General features: G+C 40.8%; 1 non-coding gene and 1 pseudogene across 1 annotated transcript; both read left to right on the forward strand.

Annotated features, from left to right (window-relative positions):
* The first annotated feature begins 6,164 nt into the window (after positions 1-6,164).
* On the forward strand, positions 6,165-6,880 carry LOC123951571 (annotated as a pseudogene).
* Positions 6,881-17,951: 11,071 nt separating this feature from the next.
* LOC123952363 lies at positions 17,952-18,058 on the forward strand. The gene has a single exon (XR_006820617.1). It is a non-coding gene; the product is annotated as a U6 spliceosomal RNA (small nuclear RNA).
* The last annotated feature ends 5,545 nt before the right edge of the window (positions 18,059-23,603 follow it).

Below are 23,603 nucleotides of genomic sequence, written 5' to 3' on the forward strand. Positions count from 1 at the left end.
AACATCATATTATTAGTTTGTTTAAATCTGGACCCAAGTAAGTTCCACGTGCTGCATTTGACCGATGAGTCCCGAAGACTTCTTTTTATCTTTAACAGTCTGTCCTTCTCCCCATTTTTTTTAAATGTCATGTGCTTGTTAAGTAATCAGTAATCATTTAAGTAATCAGTTAAGTAATCATTTCTCTTGTTGCCATGCCTACATTCCAGATTTGGTTGGTTGCTTCTGTGTGGTGTCACTTAACATGTTCTTCTACTCCCCGTATTCCCCTTAAGCTGAGAAGTGGATGAAGACATTCAATTGGATGCTGATTCAATTTTTTTTTTGGCAAAGAATACATCGTAGGCATCCCACTGTGAGTGATATTCGATGACAGGCTGAGTCTGTGGGTTTCAGGTAGTCAGCCTGGTCCAGCCATGACAGAGTTCCCTACCCTCCTTCGCCTACGGGTTTTAGCATGTAGTTTTGATGGTCACCTAAGGTCTGTTTCTCATGCAAAATGATTATCTAATCAACCAATCTTTCTGCTTTTACTGGCTGGAATTCTACTACAAATATACTCTGAATTATAAAGTGTGCCCCCAAGAGAGGATTAATTGTTGATCCTTTATTTATCAGTAATTCAGAATAATGAATGGTGCCCTAGAAGCTTCCAAAGTGACTAATTTTGTTAACATCATTTGAAATCACACAATTTTACATACTTTACATGTTTCAAGCCATTAATGACATCTATAAATAGCATAGATTTAGATTTTATCCTATTTCTCTATAAATCCTTCTAAGAGCTTTTCCTTTTAATTAGGTGTATGTTGAATGACCTATTTGACAAGTGTGATCTTTTTTTGTTGTTGTTCTCTTCGAATTTTGGTTTCCTTTTTCAGTATTTTCCTACATGGACCATGTTTTGTTTGCATTTATGTATTCAGTGTTTTGGAGTGTATATTTAATAGACAACTATTGGGACATCTTCTCAGGCCATGCCCCTTGGCCTGAGAATGCTCCTACATCCAGACGGGTGACCCCCCGGCCACCATATTTGTATGGTATCTCTACAGCACTGGCCGTAGTTGAAGGAACTAAGGGTAGACATCAGACTCTAACTGGGCTGGTCAAAGTCTCTCTTGCAGGGATTTGGAATTGGGAACTTATTTGTGCTATCTGTTTGGGGTCTTCTCCAGAGGTAAGGAAACCTCTATTCCACAGCTTTGCACCATTCATAGTGGCAACTGGAAAGAAGAAAAGAAGAAGCAGAGGTTCAAATATATTTAAAAAGTGTCCTAGAAGGTAGAGAGAGGAGGCAAGGGACAAAAAGAGGGCAGGGGATGGGGAAAGGGAGAGGCCTGCCTGAGCACCTGGGTTACCTGTGACTCTTTAGCCCCTGAATCTAATCCTTCATGGCCCTGCTGCCCTTCCTACCTGAGATCCCATCCATGGAGTAATGTCTCCGCTATAGTTAAGTGACACCAGCTTGGTGTTGGCTTCTGGCCATGCTGCCTGTTGAGTGTCTCTTTTCTCTCACAAGTGACACATGGCAGCTTCCAAGAGTACTCCTCACTAGCATGGCCCTGGCCTGCTGCATTTGCCCTTGGGCTCTGGGCTCTCCACTGCCCGCACCCACTCAGACCTTCTCTTTTGAAGTCCCATCACTCTCTTGAGATGGAGTCAGTCCTTTACAAAGGTGTCTGGCTGGCTCTTTCCCTCACACACCCCTGGCCTGCATTTGGTTACAGGAAAATTGTGCTTTTGATAGATGGGGCTTAGCTATTTCCCAGCCGCTGCCTTCTCCTGTCCTGCACAGCTGGATGCAACCTGCATTCTCTCCAGGGGATTTCTTGTAGCTTCTCTCACTAGGCTTGAGATGAGGGGAAGCCCCTCTCTTCATGGAAGGGGCAGAAATCACAGCACCCCTAAGAATCTCTGTATGGAAATCCACTCTGAAATTTCCAACCTCAAACTTTTTTTTTCCTTTTTTTAAAGATTTTGTTTATTTGTCGAGGGAGGAAGGCAGAGGGAGAAACATAAGCTTTAGACTTACAAACGTCAGAAGGGTATTGAGCTAAGAGTCGCAAAATTAGTTATTGACCACCTCCCTTCCCAGGTTATGCTTAGGTGATCAGCCCTCTACTCTGGAATGTGGGGGTAAGGAGGAAATGCCTGCCTGGGGGGATTAAATGAGCAAATATTTACTTCTACAAGTTCAATATACACATATGCATATGTTCTCTAAGTCTTTTCTGCTCACTCAGAACTCAGGGTCATTATTTATCCAAAATATACTAAATGAATAGCTTCAGTTGGAAGTCTCCCAAAACTTGTAATAATCTGAGTTTTTTTTTTTTTTTAAGATTTGATTTATTTATTTGACAGAGAGAGAGAGAGATCACAAGTAGGCAGAGAGGCAGGCTGGGGGGGGGGGGCAGGCTCCCCCCAGGACCCTAAGACCATGACCTGAGTCAAAGGCAGAGGCTTAACCCACTGAGCCACCCAGGTGCCCCTAATAATCTGAGTGTTTAAAAGATTGATTCATTCTTTGATTTTTTTTCTCTCACTGACCTAATATTTCTTTAAGGTTAAAACTAATAATATTTAACACCAACACCTTCTATTTGCTTATTCTTTAGCATTTACACAGGATTTCAGATGAATAATTTCATTTTATCTTTATAGCAATCTTTTAGGGTTAACCTCATTACAGAGCATAAGAGACCTCAATCCATTACACAGACCTGGGTGCTCCTTATTTCGTGCTGCTACTACAGCTTAAATAAATACACAAATGCCACAAATGTAGTAACAAGTGCTGTGGCTGATGGCAGTCAGCAGGGAGGCTGGGAGTTGAATGGTTTTCTGTGAGGTGGGTGGGGTGAGCATTTAGGAATTTTCTTTCTTGAGACCCCAAAACAAAAGCATCTCTATGTTGTAAAGATATCTGATCCCCAATGCTCTGTAGGCCTGTGAAGTTATGAAAACCAGACTCAGCTCAAAGCCATGTAAATAAAATACAAAATATCAACACCTTGATTTCCTTGCATTTCACACCTGTGCTTCCCACCCCTGCCCCTCCCACTCCCCCCCCCCCACCCGGCAACCAACACCCTCTTTTGAGCAGCAGAGGTCCAGTACGGGCCCTAGAGTAATGAACATGCTTACAGCACCCAATGAGCGTTTGCTTCCACTCATCAGTTCCTGCTGGAGTTTCCCACCCATACCCTGTTTTGAATTAAGATTCATCAGTGTATTTGAAATTGAAATCATCTCTTCCCCCTTTGTTTTCTCCCTTGCTCTAAATTCCCACCCTAGCCTCAAGGCATGATAAATGGATAAACAATTTATTATAGAATAGAGTTCTGACCCCTTTTTCTCTACTCTTTCCATTTGGAACTTTCCAGTTTGGAGTGAGAATTATCTGCCCATTCCCACCCCCCATCCAGCTCCTCCCAGTAAGCTAATAAAGCCCTAACGTATTCTTTTATTGATTGTATAACATTCTATTTTACTGGTATTCCAAAGTTTATTCAACCCTTCCCTTCATAATTCATACTACTTCCAAGACTTCTATCCTTATAAACAAAGCTGTATTCAGCATTTTTGTCTCCTATTGTTTTCCATACTTATGTTTACATTTCTATGAGAGTCCCAGCCTTCAAACGGTCAAACGCGGGGTCAGGGGTATGTCTATTTTCAATTTTAAGAGATGTTGATAAGTTGTTTTTCAAAATGTGCTGAAACAGTGTACATTTCCAACTGCAGTGGATGAAATGAGTAGGTGTTATGACTCATTGGTTTTTATCAGTCTAATGGCAAGGAATGATATCTGGTTGTTACCTAAATTTGTCATTTCTGACTCTGAGGGAAGTGCAGAATATTTTCGTGTGATTATTGGATGTATTGTTTGAGTTTTACTCTCCTATGAAGTTTTTCATTCACAATCTTTATCCATTTTTAATTTGATTTTGTTTTTATTCATTATCAGTATAAAAAGCTTCTTTGGTAATATGGAGATTAACCTTTAATTTGTCAACCACATTGCAAATATTAACTCTATTTAATGTTAATTTATAAACTGTGAGTGTATCCTTTGTATTACATTTTAGAAATATTTTTTATTGAAACATGTTTTCTCTTTGATATGTTTTTTTGAAGATTTATTTATTTAATCAACTGGGATTTATTTTTTGTATAAGGTGTGAGGTGAAGTTTTTTTTTTTCTAAAGCATTAAGTAACTTCTTAGTAACATTTACTCAATTGTTTTTTTTCTGTCCCCACTAATTTGTAAGAGCACTTTAATTATATACAAAATCCTTAAGTATTTTAAAGCCCATTAAGGCCATTATAATCTGGTGAGCCAGCCATTTTTTTTTTCAATTTTTGATTATTTCAAATTTGGTAAGGTAAGTTCTTCCTCTCCCATTTCATCTCCATATATATATATATATATATATATATATATATATGAAATTCTATTGTGCTAATTCACATGAACTTTAGAATAACATTTCAAATTTCACAATTTTAAATAGAATGGTATCAGTCAGAGCATAAATACTAATTTACAGGCCATCAATATCTTTAGCCTTTAGAAACGAGGTTAATTTATTTAGGCAAGTCTGTATCCAGGCCTAATGTTCTTATTTAGTTTTCTTTCTATCTTTTATTAGAGCTATTTTTACAAATTTTATATTATTTATTGTTTAGTGACTCAAATCCCATCACTTTTAAAAGTTTGCTTTATTATACTTTAAATTTCAGAGAAATTTTAAAGGGAAGGTTAAAAATGATTCTATGCTATGATGCTTGGAAGGAAATGTGACTCAAGAGTTTGGAACAATGTCAAAAATTAAATCCTTTGAAACATAATAAATGATTTCAATGAAGCATCTGTTAGAACAGGGCAACTGACAAGCAGCTTCCAGTGTATTCTCCCTTGATGTCTCCTGAAAATACCCAAGAAGACATAGGAAAGGTTAAAAACAATATGAAATTGAAAACTGAGATGGGCAGTTGATCTTATATTAGATTCTGAGAGAAAATGACACTAATTATGTGGCAGATGACACAAGATTGGAAACAGAAAAAAAAAAAGACAAGGCTTATCTTACAGAATATCTTGGTTTTGCTTGATGAAACCAAACCCATCTAAGCAAAGAAAGGAGATAATTTGCATATCCCTCCCCAAGTATCCCAGTAAGCAAAGGTTTAGGGCTTACACCAAAAAGGAAATGGTACCACCATTCTTCTACCTCTAAGACACTGATTTGAGAGTTGACCAACAGTCTATCTCCTCTACTGCTTCTCTCCCCTTCTCTCTTACATTTATTTACTTATTTGAAGACCTAGAGAAATATTCAACCAAACTATAGACAACCATTCCTTGCTAACCCCCAGGAGCCACTTTGTGAAGCAAGCTGAATGCTGATTTAGCATTCTTCTAAATGATTAGGGCCATCTCATCTCTCACAGTCATCTTTCTATATTCCAGCAGCGACTGCCCTTTATGTGTGGTTGGACAGTGGATGTAGGGGGTGAATTCATGGCACACTCACACGGTGGTCCAAGCAAAGTCCCTCTCTTGTTTTACCCATTTATTTATCTATCCACCCCCTCCATTCCCCTTTCTCATTCCCACTCCCTAAGTATTCTCTTTTTAAATAGGAAATCTTAAATTTTATGTAATAAAATATATCAATTTCCCTATTGTTTATGCTTTTGGACTTGTGTCTAAGAAGACCTATTTCAGACACCTGTCTTGAGTGGACTGCTACCAAAAACTTTAAGCTGCAAAAAATAAAACAGCTATTCAGAGGTGTTGGACAACAACCAACACAGGGCTATAATCCTTAAGAAATGAGAAGCACATGAGGTGAGCTTCACACTCACTCAGCGTTCTCTCCCTGTATATTTTCCAAACCATGGCAAGGAAAATGGAGCCCAAACAGTTCATACAATTTAACACTGATTATCATAAACTCTCAGCAAACAAAGAATAGAACTTTCTAATTTTGATACAAAATATATGTAAAAATTACAGATAATAATATAGACAATGGTGAAAATTGAATACTTTCTCCCTGATTTTAGGATTAGAACAAGGGTGTCCAATATTACCTCTCATTTCCTGATATTTTCCATTGGTGACTAGGAGGTGATAGTTTGCTTTAGGATGAAGCTGAACATCTCTTTCCCAGCTACTGGCTGCCAGAAACTCATTGAAGTGGAAGATGACTGTGAATTTAGTACCTTTTATCAGAAGTGTATGGCCATGGGAGTTGTTGCTGATACTCTGGGTGAAGCATGGAAGGGTTATGTGATCTGAACCAGTGGTGGCAATGACAAACAAGTCTTCCCCATGAAGTGGGGTGTCTTGACCCCTGGTTGTGTCTGCCTGCTGTTGAGTAAGGAGCATTCCTGTTATAGACCAAGGAGGACTGGAGAAAGAAAGCACACATCAGTTTGGGGTTGCATTGCAGATGTTAATCTCAGGGTTCTTAACTTGGTCTTTGTTAAAGAAAGGGGAGAAGGATAGTCTTGGATTCACTGATATTGCTGTGCCTCATTGCCTGGGGCCCAAAAGAGCTAGAAGAATCTGCAAACGTTTCCATTTCTATAAAGAAGATGATGTCTATCACTATGTTGTGAGAAAGCCCTCAGCAAAGAAGGTAAGAAACCTAGAACCAAAGTGTCTAAGATTGAGCATCTTGTTATTCCACATGTCCTCCTACATAAACGTTGGCATATTGCTCTGAAGAGAGAGTGTACTAAGAAAAAAACAAGGAGGATGCTGGAGAATATGCTAAACTTTTGGCCAAGAAAAAGAAAGAGGTAAAAAAAAAAAAAAATGCTAGGAACAGATTGTCAAGACACAGAGGCTGTGTCTGAGACCTTCTACCTCTAAGCCTGAATCCAGTCAAAATGAGATTTTCTAAGAATAACAAATAAATAAAATCAGACATTTAAAAAAAAAGACAATGATCCTTAATTCCCTACCTCACACCATATTAAAAAATTAATTCATAATGGATCATAAACCCAGATCTTCTTGAAGAAAATGTAGAATATCTTTATGAATTTGGGGGTAGCATAGATATCATAAGCAGAATCCCACAAAAACTAAACATAAAAGAAAAATAGCAATTTTGACTTTAGTTTAATGATGAACTATGTTTATTAAAAGATGTCATTAAGAATGTGAATAAGCATGTGAAAAACTGATAGCTTCTCCTCTAAGATCAGGGCCAAGATAAGGATGTTTACTTCCACTTTTACTCCACATAGTACTGAAAGTTCCAGTCACAGCAATCAGATAAGAAAAAGAAATAAAACACATCCAAATTGGTAAGAAAGAAATAGAATTTTCACTGTTTGCAGATGACAAGATACTATCTGTAGAAAATCCTAAAGACTCCACCGAAAAACTACTAGAAGTGATAAAAAGCATTCAATAAGGTTACAGGATACAAAATCAATATACAGAAACTGACTTCATTTCTATACACTAGTAATGAAATTGCAGAAAGAGAAATTAAGAAAACAATATCATTTACAATTGCACCAAAAAGAATAAAATACTTAGGAATAAACTTAACCAAAGAAGTGAAAGACCTGTACTCTGAAAACTATAAGACACTGATGAAAGAAATTGAAGATGACACAAACGAGTGGAAAGATGTTTTATTGCTCATGGATTGGAAAAACAAATATTGTTAAAATGTCCATACTACCCAAAGCAATCTACAGATTTAATGCAATCCCTGTCAAAATGCTAAGAGGATTTTTCACAGAACTAGAACAAACAATCCTAAAATTTGTACAGAACCACAGAAGATCCTGAATAGCCAAAGCAATCTTTTTATTTTATTTTATTTTTTCAGTGTTCCTAGATTCATTGTTTATGCACTATGCCCAGTGATCCATGTAATATGTACCCTCCTTAATACCCACCACCAGGCTCACCTAACCCCCCACCCCCCAAAGTAATCTTCAAAAAGAACAAAACTGGAGGTATTATGATGCTACATTTCAAGATACACTACAAGCTATAGTAATCAAAACAGGGTGGTGTTGGTACAAAAATAAGCACATAGATCAATGGAACAGAATAGAGAGCCCAAAAATAACCCCACAAATATATAGTCATTAATATTTGACAAAGAAGGCAAGACTGTGCAATGGGTAACTGCCAGTCTCTTCAACAAATAGTGTTGGGAAAACTGAACAGCTACATGCAAAAGAATTAAATTTGATCAGTATCTTACACCATGCACAAAAAAAAGTTCAAAATGGATTAAGGGACTAAATGTGAGACCTGAAACTATAAAAATGCTACAAGGGAGCACAAACAGTGATTTCTCTGACATGTCTCCTGAGGCAAGGGAAACAAACGCAAAAATAAACTATTGGCACTACATCAAAATAAAAAGCTTCTGTATAGCAAAGGAAACAATCACAAAACTGAAAGACAACCTACTGAATGGGAGAAAATATTTGCATATGACACATCTGATAAAAGATTAGTATCCAAAATATATAAAGAACATATATACAACTCAATGCCAAAAAAACCCAAGCAATCCAATTAAAATGGGCAGAAGACATGAACAGATATACAGATAGCTGGCAGACACACGAAAAGATGCTCACCATCCCCCATAATCAGAGAAGTAAATCAAACCCATAAAAAGATGTCACCACACACCTGTTAGAATGGATAAAATAAAAAACACAAGAAACAAGTGTTGGTGAGGGTATGGAGAAAAAGGAGTCTTCATGTACTGTTCATGAGAATGCAAATTGGTGCAGCCACTTTGGAAAACATTATGGAGGTACCTCAAAAAATTAAAAATAGGATTACCATAGGATCCAATAATTCCACTACTGAATATTTACTCAAAGAATATGAAAACACTAATTTGAAAAGATTTTTGTACCCTTATGTTTATTGCAGCATAATAATGGATAGCCAAATTATGGAAGCATCCCAAACATCCATCAACTGATGAATGGATAAGGAAGAAGTGCTTTATATATATATACAATGGAATATTACTCAGTCACAAAAAAGAATGAAATCTTGCCCTTTGCAACAACATGGATGGAACTAGAGGGTATAATGTTAAATGGAATAAGTCAAGTAGAGTCGAAGTGAAGACAAATACTGTATGATTTCATTTGTATGTGGCATTTAAGAAACAAAACAAATGAGCAAAGAAGGAAAGGGGCAAACAAAAAACCAGACGTTAAAATATAGAGAACAAAATACAGAGCACTCCCCAGAGGGGAGGTAGGTGAATGGGTGAAATAGGTAAAAGGGATTAAAAGTGCACTTACTGTGATGAGCTGAGTAACGTATAGCATCGTTGAATTACTGTATTGTATGCCTGGAACTAATATAACACTGTATGTTTAATTATATTAGAATTAAATTTTTAAAATCTTTAAAAAGAATGTGAATAACTAAGTCACGAACTAAGGGAAGAACTCATATTCAGATCATGTAAGGGACTTTTGTTATCAAAAAAGAAAAGATGAATATCTGTTTTTTAAAAATGGAGAAAAGCCCGAGTGGGCAACACAAAACTGTGGATATTTAAATATCTAATAAGCATATTAAAAAGTGTTCCGCCTCATTAGTCATTAGAGAGATGCAAATTAAAATTATAATTTATTACCAGTATCAGCCCACCAGAGCATCTGAAATTAAAAAGAGTGAAAACAACAGTATCTTTGAGGACATAGAGCACCTGCATGGCTGGGGAAAGTGTAACTTTGTTCAAACACTTTAGCAAACTCGGTGACACTATATAATACTACACACCTGCCTACTGTATGGCGTGCAATGCCACTCTTACATATAAGCCCAAGAGAAACATATGTGTCCACCAAAACAGATGTGTAAGAATAGCCAAAGGAACTTCCTTCATCATAGCCCAAAGCTGAAAAAAAAAAAAGAGCTGCCATGTCAGCTGGGGAAAGTATGGACTCATCATGCAGTTTTCGTGCAGTGGGATACTATACAACAAAAGAATAAATCCTGATGCACACAACAGCATAGATGAAAATCTTAAAAACCATTTTGTTAGACAAAAGGAACCAGACACAAAAGAGTACATATTATAGAATTAGAACTCTGTACTATACAAGAATCGTAAAAATCAGCCTGTGGTGTTAAACATCAGAATACTGCTCAGGGATTTTTTTTTTTTCCTCCTGGGAAAAAGCAGGAGGGGATTTTCTGGGGTGAGGCAAATTATATGCTGAACTTTGTGGTGGTTCTACCGTTGTACAGCAGTGCAAAAAACCCATCAAACTGTATATTTAGGATTTTTGCACTTTACCCCATGAGTTATATCTCAAAAAAATTGAAAAAGCAAAAAATAAAGAGCATTCCATATCAGATTTCTCTAGTTGCTTATCTAATTTTTGACAATATAAAAATTATGATTCATTTAGAACAGTACATAGAACTCCACTCATCAGAAGTGTACACAAGGAAAAACACTTGCGCCTAACCCCGAATTCTGGCTGATGATGTATATTTATAAGTTTAAGTAAAGTGTTAATTTGTGGTATGAAAAAAACCTCTTTTACTCTCTGTAGATCATGAAGATTTTTTTTTAAACAACTTCTATTAACATTTCAGCTTTATCTTTTAGCTTTAGGTCATTTATCTATCTGGAGACCACATATGCATACCATTTTAGATGAGGATCCAGTTGTATTTTTCTTTGAATACAGATCACCTTCCTTGCTCCTTGAAATAATTTTCTTCTTCATTATGCACTGAATTCCATTTACACGGGGATCTAAATTCCCAGTTTGATTCCATTTGTTTTTATGCCAGTCCTGTACTGTTGTTATTAGTGTGGCTTGGTGGTAGGCCCTCACTGAAAGCAGAGCAAGTCCCCCCTTCTCAAAGTTAACTTAGTTCTTCATAGATCATATTCTTCAGGGGATATTTAGAACAAATCAAGTTCTTTATAAAACTGCCAAACCAAGTTTTTGACTGGGATTGAATTGAATTTTGTTAATTATTTCAACTCCTGAATTTTTTATATTTTATATTTCATATGGTTCTTTTCAATGACTTCTTCCTGCTTCCTATTAATAATAGCCCTCTCCTCCCCCAATGCCTTGGAGTTATTGTTGTGCTTATTTTAAAATCATTGCTCATCTGATCTAATAATACTTCTTTTGAAGACATATAAATGACTAACAGACACATGAAAAAAATGTTCATCATCATTAGCCATCAGGGAGATTCAAATCAAAACCACACTGAGATACCACCTTACACCAGTTAGAATGGCCAAAATCAATAAGACAGTAAACAAGTGTTGGAGAGGATGTGGAGAAAGGGGAACCTTCTTACACTGTTGGTGGGAGTGCAAGTTGGTGCAGCCACTTTGGAAAACAGTGTGGAGATTCCTTAAGAAATTAAAAATAGAGCTACCCTATGACCCAGCAATTGTGCTACTGGGTATTTACCCCAAAGATACAGATGTAGTGAAAAAAAGGGCATCTGTACCCCAGTGTTCATAGCAGCAATGGCCACAGTCGCCAAACTGTGGAAAGAACCAAGATGCCCTTCGACGAATGAATGGATAAGGAAGATGTGGTCCATATACACAATGGAGTATTATGCCTCCATCAGAAAGGATGAATACCCAACTTTTGTAGCAACATGGACGGGACTGGAGATTATGCTGAGTGAAATAAGTCAAGCACAGAAAGTCAGTTATCATATGGTTTCACTTACTTGTGGAGCATAAGGAATAACACGGAGGACATTGAGAGAAGGAGAGGAGAAATGAGTTGGGGGAAATCGGCGAGGGAGACAAACCATGAGAGACTGTGGACTCTGAGAAACAAACTGAGGTTTTTGGAGGGGAATTGGGTGGAGGGTTCGGTGAGCCTGGTGGTGGGTATTAAGGAGGGCATGTATTGCATGGAGCACTGGGTGTGGTGCATAAACAATGAATATTGGAAACTGAGAAAATAAGATAAAATTAAAGTAATAATACTTCTTTTTACAATACATTTTTTGTAGTTGTTGATATTTTTTTTAAAGATTTTTTATTTATTCATTTGACAGAGGGAGAGATCACAATTAGGCAGAGAGACTGGCAGAGAGAGAGAGAGAGAGAAGCAGGCTCCCTGCTGAGCAGAGAGCCTGATGTGGGACTCGATCCCAGGACTCCAAGATCATGACCTGTGCCGAAGGCAGCGGCTTAACCCTCTAAACCATCCAGGCGCCCCTGATATTTTGTAAATAGTTGTGTTCTTCTCTCATTTCTTCTTTTGGCCTGTGACTTTCAGTTTCTTTGGGAATATCAGCTACTTTATCCTGTACTGTGCATACAGGAAAGGGCAAAACATACATTCTAGTTCTCATCCTACCAGACAGTTTAGAGGAGGCGAGGAGGTGAACCGAAGAACTCCACTGATCACCGTTTCTTTGCCGCTACACCATCAGTCATCCCTTGAACCACAAAGCCATCTACAAACTCATCCAAAGAAAAAGAAATCCTTGAGCTCTGGGATTTGAGGGGGTGGGGGGGATGTCAAATGCTGGCTGTCAAAGGCCTTGGCTCATTGCCACATCTGGTTTCCTCAGCTCTGCAGGACTTGATGAAGTTGCTACTTCCCTGCCAACGTGGGGTGTCCTATGGTGACAGAACACTCTCCCAGCTGAACGGGACCGGCAGCAGAACTTAACATGCTCTCAATGTTCTATATCTTGATTGAAACGGGGTTCACACGGGGTACATATTTGTCGAAATCCTTGAAGCGTGCACTCAAGACCTGGGTCTCCCACTGTGTAAACAGAATCCCTGGGCATGAATGACAGGATATCTACTCTCATCATCTTCCATTTTACTGTTACTGAACACTGATCTGGATATGCTAGTATTAAAGTAAGTTGCAAAACTAAATTGGAATTATGACATATGAGAAAGGAAGATGCAATACTATATTTGTTAGCTCCTACCATATTTCCTCTGGAATGCCCAAAACCTCTTGAAAAAAATATTAGAACTACGGGGAGTTTAGTAAGATTGCCAGTTAATCAATAAACCCACATTGATCTCTAACTGGGGTCATAGTTCAAACGCATACAGCATTTCACCAAATGAAAATGGGTGAAAGGAAATAAATTGTGAGGAAGGCAGTACAAATTTTTTATTTCATTGAATTTTGGTTTAAACAAGCGATATAAACATTTGTTATACTGAAGATTATATTTTAAATTTGAAGAAGAAAGACCATAAATTGATAAATCAAAACAATTTCATTTCACAATTTTTTTTCTCACTTGGGGATACTGATTTAAGCCTGAAAGAAAACAACAACACATTTTATAGTAAGATAGCAAAATCAAGTTTTATGTTTCCATTGTCATGTGCAGAAAAGAATTCAACCTTGAAGCTTTAACTGGGAGTAATATTTTGTTTCCTATGGTTTCATATTTCATAAGAGAAAACAGCTGCTCACAAATTTAGGAAATTCCTAACCTAACATAATCTTTGTATGATGATTTTTCTATTTAGTGCAATCATACCCCGGATATTTGCACAATTCTCACGGAATGATATAAACATGTGTCACAATATGTTTCTGAGCTCAGAAACTTCCATTTGTAATTCTGTCAGTCTTCTCCTGCTAAAGATAAAGTTAGCATTGTTGGTTCCTTTTCTCAAAAGGAGAAGTTGGTACACACTAGGGTGTGTTCAGAGGTTAAGAGCCCTGATTCTGAAGCTAGACTGTGTGAATTCTATGCTGGCTGCAGCACGTGGGGATTGTGACCTGGAGACAAGATTTCAACCTTTCCGGGCCTCTGTGCATCACCTGTAAAGTGGTAACAATTCCAGCACCTATCGCAGAGGGAAGATTAGATCAGCGAACATACGCAAAGCTCTAAGAACAATGCCCATTGCATGGCAAGCACATTGTGTTGGTCATTATTAAGAACCTGGTTTTGAATTCAGTTTTTAACCCCACTATTAGGGAATCTAGTTCACACTGACATATTTTCATTTTTGGAAACTGATTATAATGCAAGAAGTTAAGCTAAGGCAGAAGTCCGCCATGTCTGAGAGCGCTAAACCATAACCAGGTATCCATCTATCGGCTCTTTTATAGAATATTTTCAAAGTAGGTAGGAATGTTTGTCAAAGCAAAGGCCAAGTCTTCGAGTCTTCTTGGTGAGCTGAGGTGGGGTATTTTCCTCCAATGATCTAACAAGTCAACTCATTTATAATCCCCCGCGAAGCCCCTACCCTCTGTGCAAAAGTCCACGCTAAGACAATCTGCATCCTAATCATTGAGAACAGCATTGAACCTTGGTCCCAGAGTGAAGTGACTCGAGCGTATCCAAGTTACGGTTTTGATTACCGACCACCATGTTATATTCTGTTTCTAACTGTCTAGCTCAAAGTGAGTATTCACTTCATTTGAGGCAGCAAGTAGATGAAAAGTTAATACCTTAGACGTAGACTTCCTGACAAATAGGGCGATAACACTGGGCATGGAAGGAACATCACCTGTCCGTGGATTTACCGATTTTGGCAAGTGATATGACAGTTCTTCACAGTGGGGCACCTGGGTGGCTCAGTGGGTTGCGGCCTCTGCCTTCAGCTCGGGTCATGGTCCCAGAGTCCTGGGATTGAGCCCCGCATCGGGCTCTCTGCCTGGCGGGGAGCCTGCTTCCTCCTCTCTCTCTGCCTGCCTCACGGCCTACTTGTGGTCTCTGTCTGCCAAATAAATGAATAAAATCTTTAAAAAAAAAAAAAAGAAGAAAAGAAAATTCTTCACAGAGTTCAACACACAAAAATAAGTTACTTTTGCATGGGGCACTGGGTGTGGTTCATAAACAATGAATCTTGGAACACTGAAAAAAATTAAATTTTAAAAAATAACTTATTTTTGATTTTAGGTTTTCGTGGACACTGTGTCCAAATGTTCTTTTGGGGCATAAGATTTCTCATGATCACCATAAATTAAAATAACTAACAGGGAGGTATTATTGTTTGTTTTAACAACTATGACAGAAAATGGCACGGGGTACTTAAAATTCCGTGCCAGTTTTTCTATAACTTCTCAGCCATATTTTAACATGCTGAAGGTATTTAGGGCAAATTTAAGCTTCTGTAACAAAATACAGAGGCATAAAGAAAAGAGAAGTTTGTTTCTCTTCCATCTAATCGTTTCAAAGTGCGTGGAGCCCTGGTTGACTGAGCCGCTCTGCCTCATGGAGTCATCTGTGGGTTGCATCTTGTTCCAGCCTTTCTTGGGGTGTTTATCTTGTCCACGTGATTGAAATGGGGTGCTGACGATTCATTTTCAAGACGTGCTGAAGAACACCACAAGCATTTTCCTCAACGAGCGACACAGCGTTAATGTCTATCCTTTTTGCTCATTCAAGGTCACATTTTTAATGATGACAAAGATTATTAATGACTGAGGAATAAACTTTCCAGGAATTTTTAAAGCCAATAGGAAAAAAATTATAAAGCTGTATTCATGGAAATAAAAGATTTAAATAGGGGCACCTGGGTGGCTCAGTGGGTTAAAGCCTCTGCTTTCGGCTCAGGTCATGATCTCAGGGTTCTGGGATAGAGCCCTGCATCGGGCTCTCTGCTCTGCAAGGAGCCTGCTTCCTCCTCTCTCTCTCTCTGCCTGCCTCTCTGCCTACTTGTGATCTCTATCTGTCAAATAAATAAAAATTTAAAAAACCTTAAAAAAAATAAAAGATTTAAATAAATTCTAATTTATACTGCATTTCAGTAAAAGAAAAAAATCTTAGAGCTATTGTGATGGTTCATTTTATATATCACCTTGGCTGTGTCGTGGCACCTGGTTTTTGGTCAAAGACTAGATTAGATGTTGCTATGAAGATGTTGCTTAGACGGGATTAACATTTAATCAGCAGACAGTGAGTAAAGCAGATTACCGCTAGGATGTGGAGAGGCCTCCTCTAAATATTTCAAAACCTTAGGATCCCCCCAAGGGAGAAGGAACTCTGCTCCAGAAAAGCCTTTGGTTTGAGAAGATACCATCAAGCCTTCCCTAGCTCTCCAGTTTACCAATCTGTCCTGCAGATTACAGACCTGCCAGCCTCATAGTGACCGGAGCCAGTTCCTTCAAGTCTCTCTCTCTCAGTCTCTCTTGTCTTTCTCTGTCTACACCACACATACACATACACACAGACACACACACACTCACACGCGTTCCCGCCCCACACACACATCCTAGGGTTCTGTTTTCTGGAAAACCCTGACTAATACAGCTATGTAAATTCTCCTCTCATCATCTTAATTCAGTGACATGTGAAATGCTTCCCCGGGATAACGATGGTGGTGATGATGATGACAAGGATCAGGAAGCTGATGACTTTTCTGTGTGTGGAAAGACCAATTGATTGCATGGTCTTAAAGCTGACCTTGAGGGGTGCCTGGGAGGCTCAGTCATTAAGTGTCTGCCTTTGGCTCAGGTCATGATCCCAGGGTCCTGGTGCTGAGCCCCGCATCAGGCTCCCTGCCCAGCAGGAAGCCTGCTTCTCCCTCTCCCACTCCCCCTGCTTGTGTTCCCTCTCTCGCTATCTCTCTCTCTGTGAAATAAATAAATAAAATCTTTTGTAAAGAAGCTGGCCTTGAAAAATAAATACATATAAATATTAGAAATAAATATGAAGTAATACATGCTGAGAGGAAAATGTGCCATACCAAGACTGTAACATACATACAGGGGTAAGTAACTGCATAATACTAGAATATGAAATCAAAGAAATGAAACCAAAGATTAAAATATATTAAAGCATTTAATGTGTAAGAGTAGAATTTCAAATAAGTGAAGAAAAAATATATTTAATGAATACAAGGTGTTGGGACAACTAGTGAAACATTTTAAAAAAAATTAATTTCTGAATTCTGACCAGAAACCACATTGATACTGTATTTTGACTATAAGCCACAAATTAAAGACATAAAGGCCAAAATGAATGTATAAAATATGAAAGAAAACAGAGATCAATACAAATACGATCTTTGGACAGAGATGACTTTTTAAAGTATCACACTAAGACAGGAATTATAAAACTATCATTACATTTATCATATTAAAACTCAAAAATAAAAAATATTTGCAAACCAATCAGAGGGAATTATTTAGAAATCGATAAGAAAGACACAATTACGCAAGTAGGAAAACAACGTACAAGAAAGACAATCCATGAAAGAAGAAAAACTTTCAAATAATTTACATACATTGAAAAAATTCTACCTTTTAAACGATACAAATTAAGGTGGTGGGTATTATGGAGGGCAACGTATTGCATGGAACACTGGGTCTGGTGTATAAACAATGAATTCTTGGAACACTGAAAAGAAATTAAAAAAAAAAAAAAGCTTTGGAATACTACATTTTACCTAAAAGTTTGGAAGAATGATCCTGTGGCTAGTAGATGTAGAAAATGGGTATAGAAACTGAAAATGGTGAAATCTTTTTCGAGGGCAGCACCCAAATGTGTGTGTGTGTGTTGTATATTGTGTGTGTATATGTGTGCATGATATACTCTCTGTTCATATTTTTATCCACTTGGATCCAGCAATTCCTCCTATGGGACTACCTCATGAGTCCAAGTCAATCCTTCCATAGTCACACCAAAAAACAAATAACCCAGAAACTTACTTGAGCAGCAGAAGGGAGGCTTATTACTACAGAGGCCAAACTGAGACATACGAGATCATGTGCGAGACAGATGGGGGAATGGGAGGCCTGAGTGGGAACACATGCCTCCCTCCGTCCCTCCCCTGCGCTACCTTGAGATCCCCTGAGAGCAAACTCTAAGAAGAGGCATATAGGGGTACTGGGAAGCTTTTATAGTAAGCTAAAGAAGTAATCATGAATTGTGCAAAGATATATCTAAAAAATTTGTTTATGAAAACTATACATTGTTCTCGCTTCTACAGCACACATACTAAGATTGGAATGATACTGAGAAGATTAGCATGGCCCCTGAACAAGGATGACACACGAATTCGTGAAGCATTCCATATTTTTGAAGACGGACCATTTACAACATTGTGGATGGAACTGCAGGGTGTTATGCTGCGAAAAAGAAGTCACGCAGAGAGCGACAATCATCATGTGCTCTCACCTATACGTGGTACATAAGGAATAGCGCAGAGGATCATAGGGGACGGAAGGGAAAACTGAATGGGAAGAAATCAGAGCAGACTAACCATGACAGACTCTTGACTCTAGGGAACAAGCTGAGGGTTGCTGGAGGGCAGGTGGGTGGGGGGATGGGGCAACTGGGTGATGGACATTAAGGAGGGCACGTGATGTGATGAGCACTGAACTGTGTATCTGAAACTAATGATGGAATATATGTTGGCTAATTAAACCTAAATTTTAAAAAAGGAAATTATATTGAATATTCAATATATATATTGAATTCAATTTCACTCTTCAATGTCTCAATTCATTATCTAAATCATAGTAATCCTACATAATGGCAAAATATATGGGCATTTAAATTACATTAGAGAAGGGGCGCCTGGGTGGCTCGGTCAGTTAAGCCTCTGCCTTCAGCTCAGGTCATGATCTCAGGGTCCTGGAATCAAGTTCCACATCGGGCTCCCTGCTCAGCGGGGAGCCTGTTCCTCCTTTTGTCTGCTGTTCCCCCTTCTTGTATGTGCTCTCTCTCTGACAAATAATAAAATCTTCAGAAATAATTAAATTATTAGAGAAGACTGTTTAATAACATAGCGAATCAGTTACCACCTAATCTCTATTACTAGGGGAAGACATAAATTTCAAAAAAGTAAATGTGCTGTGAATTAAATTTACATTTAAATTTTAAGTATAAATTAGTGACCAACGGGTGCCTAAAATTTGAGAGGATTAAAAAAAAATGAGAGAATAGTTCCTGTTCATGCCCATAGTGACTCAAAGCTCCATGAGTCCTTTGGCAATACAGAACAGACATTTCAGCCCTTCCAAGGTCTTCTCACCATCAAGTGTTTCTGGGACTCCTGCTGGTTGGCGCCAGCACCTCAGCCAGTGGTCCGTTTTCCTCACGGTTCCTGTCATCCCCTGGGACATGGCTTACTCCTCTATAAGGGGCTACTCGAGGTCTCCCACTGGATGGCTGCTCCCTGCTCACAGCTGTGTCTCCACTGTGGGCACAGACTTGACTCCACTGACTAGACTAGAATGTTCTATGAGATGTTAATTAAATTTCATGGATAAATAAAGGAAATATCACAAAGACTGACAAACAACAATTGCTGGATATGGACGTCCAAGGAGCCGGTTGGTGGAGGTGTGCTCAGAGTTTCTTCCCTTTGTACCCTGGCCCAGCTCCACAGGCTGAGGAGAACTCCAAGGGTTTTCTTGCCTCAGATCCGAGGCCCAACCTCCATGAAGCTCCTAGAGAGAGAAAACACCCCCTCCTCCTATCCCATTTATGATTCGCTTGTAAAACTTTTTAAAATTTTTTTTGTTTATCTTTATTGACATAAATTTCACCTACTTTAAAATTCACCATCTTAAATTGTACAATTCGGTACTTTAAAAAAAAAAAAAGTATATTCACAGAGTTGTGCAACCATCATGGCCATCTAATTCCAGAACATTTTCTCTGTGATTCACTTTTCAATCCTCATTTCCCATTCCTGAAACCCCACTGGGGTTTCAGAGCATCTGACAGGGTAGACCGCTGTTTGCCACCCAAGCTCTGAGCCATGTGAGGAATTCGACAAAAGCATCAGCTAGTGGAAGGCAAAATACCTTCCCTTTTTACTGATACACTTGACCTTGAAGAGTGTGGCTTCTCTCTGCAGCCCATCGGGTGGCCAGCACTGAGTGCGGACTGGGAACTGCCCCCTCAGCTGTGCTAGAGACAGTCAGAAGTCACTTCTCTGAGGGCAGAGGGGTGGTGTCCTGAGCGGGGCCAGGTGGCACACTGACAGTGCTTCCTCCCTGTGGCGAGAAACAGCAGCGTAGGGGAAAGAAGTGTGCCTTCCCTCAGACACTCTGACCCACACCTGGTTCACTTCTTCCCAGGACGACCCATGGAGGAGAGCCCCCTCCCTCCAGGACACACCCAACCCCCCCTGAGGTAGCTTATCAGCAGGTAACGCTCCTGGTTCTTCACTGGTCCATCACACCGGGTGCTGGTTGGGACTTCATTCCGGGTCGGCTCCTTCCCCAGTCCCCCCACCACAAAGCTCCATGGCCCGTCTGCCTTCAGGGTCTCAGCTCGGAGCTCCACAGACAACTGCTTAATCCCTACGCCTGAGAACTACAGTTCCTGGAGGCCATTTTCTTTTCTTTTCTCTTTCCTTTCCTTTCCTTTTCTTTTCTTCTCTTTTTTCTTTTTTCTTCTCCTCTTCTTTCCTTTTCTTTTCCTTTTTAAAGATTTTATTTATTTATTTGACAGAGAGAGGGAACACATGCAGGGGGGAGTGGGAGAAGCAGGCTCCCCGCTGAGCAGGGAGCCCGAGGTGGGGTTCAATCCCTGGACCCCGGGATCATGACCTGAGCTGAAGGCAGACCCTTAACCGACTGAGCCCCCCAGGTGCCCCTGAAGGCCAGTTTCCTATGCAGACATGTGTTTTAGTTTGTCACAGAACAGCCTCTTTCATTACCATTCTTATTCCTGAAGGGGATTTTGGCTTCAGAGCAGCGGGGTTGAACAGTCTCTCTAAATCTCTCTCTCTCTCTCTCTCTCTCTCACACACACACACACACACAGAGCCAAGGAAACTGTGTTATCTGTACTGCCTTATGCACTAGAACTGAAGGCCTCTGGGGGACCCGTGCCGCTTCTCAAGGGTCTGTATTCGCAGAACTCAGTGGTTGCCAAGGGGAACCACCAAATAATCGCATGCAGAGTCATTTTGCCCTTGACACACCGTTGTAGACGGCCGCCCATTTGGAGTGTTTTAAAGGGAACAAAAAGTGTCTTCTCACTGCATCTCTGACCCCCATCTGCCTCGCACCCGCCCCCTCCCCCTGCTCCCACAGGGGGTACGTGTCCCACAGGCCGCAGTGCATTTCGGAAAATGTGCAAACTCGATCCTGTGAGGATCACACAACCTTTCACATCCCCCTAAGCTGATGGAATGTGGGGTGGGGGAAGGAAGGAGAGGAGGGGTTTGGAGTGTGTGGCATGTTGAGGAAATCAGTTGTCAGGCTTGGGCTGGGAACCACGCAGTCCCAGAGGGAGCTGGGGTGGGGGGGGTTTCAACCTCTGAAAGAAAACCCAAAAGTCTTTTTAATGGGACTAAGTCCAGTTCCTCTGCCAGGAGCTACCCAGCAGGGTTCAGTACGTATGTAGCTAACCCTCACTGCCCAGCTTCTGCCCTCAAGCTGCAAACCTCCTTAGAGAGTTCCTGATGATTGCTGGCCCACCACTCGGCTTTGTGGGGCAGATCACTGAGTCTTAAGCTGGTTATGTCTGCTATGCAGAGATCCCCCTTCCCAACTGGGGTGTCCTCTCTGAAGCCCCCTCCCTGATGACTGGCAGCCTGGGGAAGACCCCCCTTCTCCACAGGCCAGTTCTTTTCTCGTTCATAGCAGCCACTGGAATAAAGCCTTGGCTGGACAAGTGCGGTTCAAGAAATATCCAAAGGTAAGAGTGCGTGGTGGGGATAAGTCAGAGCCAGGATAGGAAGGGGAAGCACCAAGTTGGAGGGAGCAGGAAACAAAAAGACAACTCATGAGATTCTAAGTAAGCCATCCTGTCTGTCCTAAGGAGGGGAGGGCATTGCCTTTGCCTCTGGAGTCCTTTATAAATGCACTGCCACTGTGTGGGAGAGAAACGCATCTCAGTCTGACCTAGTGATTCCCAAACTAGCCTGCATATTAGACCGCCTGTGAGCATAAAAACTCCCAAAGCCCAGACCTCAGCCCTGCTGGTTAAACCGCAGCCCCCCAGAACTGGAATCCAGGCAGCAGGAACATTGAAAATGCACGGACACATTTGACAGCCTCGTGTAGACCGGTGTTCTGAGTTCAGCAGCATCAAAACCCTCTGGAGGGCTTAAAATACAACCCCTGGGCCCATTCCCGAATTTCTGATCCTCCAGGACAGAGGATGGGGCCTGAGAATTTGCATTTTTACCAGGTTCTCAGGCGATGCTCTTGGTCCAGGGACCACACTTAGAAAACCACTGATCCATCCACTCAAAACGGAGTCAATAATTAAAGCCGTCTTGGAGATTTAATTCACCCGCTACTGGAAACCATGTCGTTAAGATTCCTTTTGCCTAGGGAAGAGGGAATTTCATCATCTGTGGGTCAGGGGGAGGGATCTCCCCCTCACCCCCGGCCCGTCCATCGGGCCTGGGGTAGCGTTGCCCTTCCCCCACCTCGGACTGTGTTGGTATCTGAGGCTTCTGTCTAAGGTGTTGAACTTGGGCTCTGTCTTGGTTTCTCCCAGGCCCAGGGGGTCCTTCAGCTCTCACCACTCCTACCAATCCTACTAGAATGGATTCGGCCTTTACTTTCGAGGATCACTTTGTTCCCACCACACTGGCCCCATGGCTGGCCCACAGTAGGGAGGAATCCAAGGTCAAGCCCTCTCTTTGCCTCACCCTGCTGCTCTGACCTTGAGGCCTGGCGTGGAGGTATAAGAACAACCTCTGGTCATAAAGAACCCCTAGACCAGACTAAGGCCCCAGGGCCCTCGGAGGGAGGGCCCACCAAAGCCCGGGTTGAGGCTTTCTCAAGCATGACCTCTGCTCTCCCTCAGAGTAGCCACGCTGTCTTTTCTGGTTCAGCACCCTCCTTAGAACTGGCTCTAAGCGGGGTGCCTGGGTGGCTTAGCTGGTTAAGCGTCTGCCTTCCACTCAGGTCATAATCTCAGGGTCCTGGGATCCAACCCTGCATCGGGCTCCCTGCTCATTGGGAGGCCTGCTTCTTCCTCTCCTGCTCCCTCTTGCTTGTGTTCCCTCTCTCGATGAATCTCTCTCTGTCAAATAAATAAATAAAATCTTTTAAAAAATAAAATAAAAATAAAATAGTTTCTTCTCCCCCGAGACTGCGTGGTTGTGTTCACTTAAGCTAAAAAGCACACACTACGTATCTCGATGGTAAACGCACACACAAGTTTGTTGAAGGAAGGAGGGAACAACGCAGGTGGCAAGTCCTGGTCTTCAGGGAAGCTTCAGTAATAAATCCAGAGAGCTGTCGTGTAGATAGTACTTGTCACGTGAGCCATCTGTCCATCTGTTACTCATCTAAACCTCTGGTGGAACCATTTCCCACCGGACAGAAGCACAGGCACAAATACTGGTAGACGTTGGCCCCAGGTTGATGAGGGCCAGAAGCAGGGCCCGGAGCCAGGCAGCTCCAGAATCCGCCTTGGCTGCCGGCACCCACATTCCAGGGGGACTCCAGGGCCCATCGCCACCGTCTTCCTCAGTCAGGCCCTCTCTCCTGAACGCACACTGGGGTCCTCGGGAAACCAGAAGTTGGGGTACCCACATTTCTGGAGACAGAAGCCGCCTTATAAACACGGCATGCTTTCCCAAACCCTGCGCACGTGGGGAACTGGTCATTGGATAGATTGAGGTCACTTTCTTTTTCTGTGAAA

The sequence above is a fragment of the Meles meles genome, chromosome 10, assembly GCF_922984935.1.
Source record: "Meles meles chromosome 10, mMelMel3.1 paternal haplotype, whole genome shotgun sequence".
Taxonomy (NCBI): domain Eukaryota; kingdom Metazoa; phylum Chordata; class Mammalia; order Carnivora; family Mustelidae; genus Meles; species Meles meles.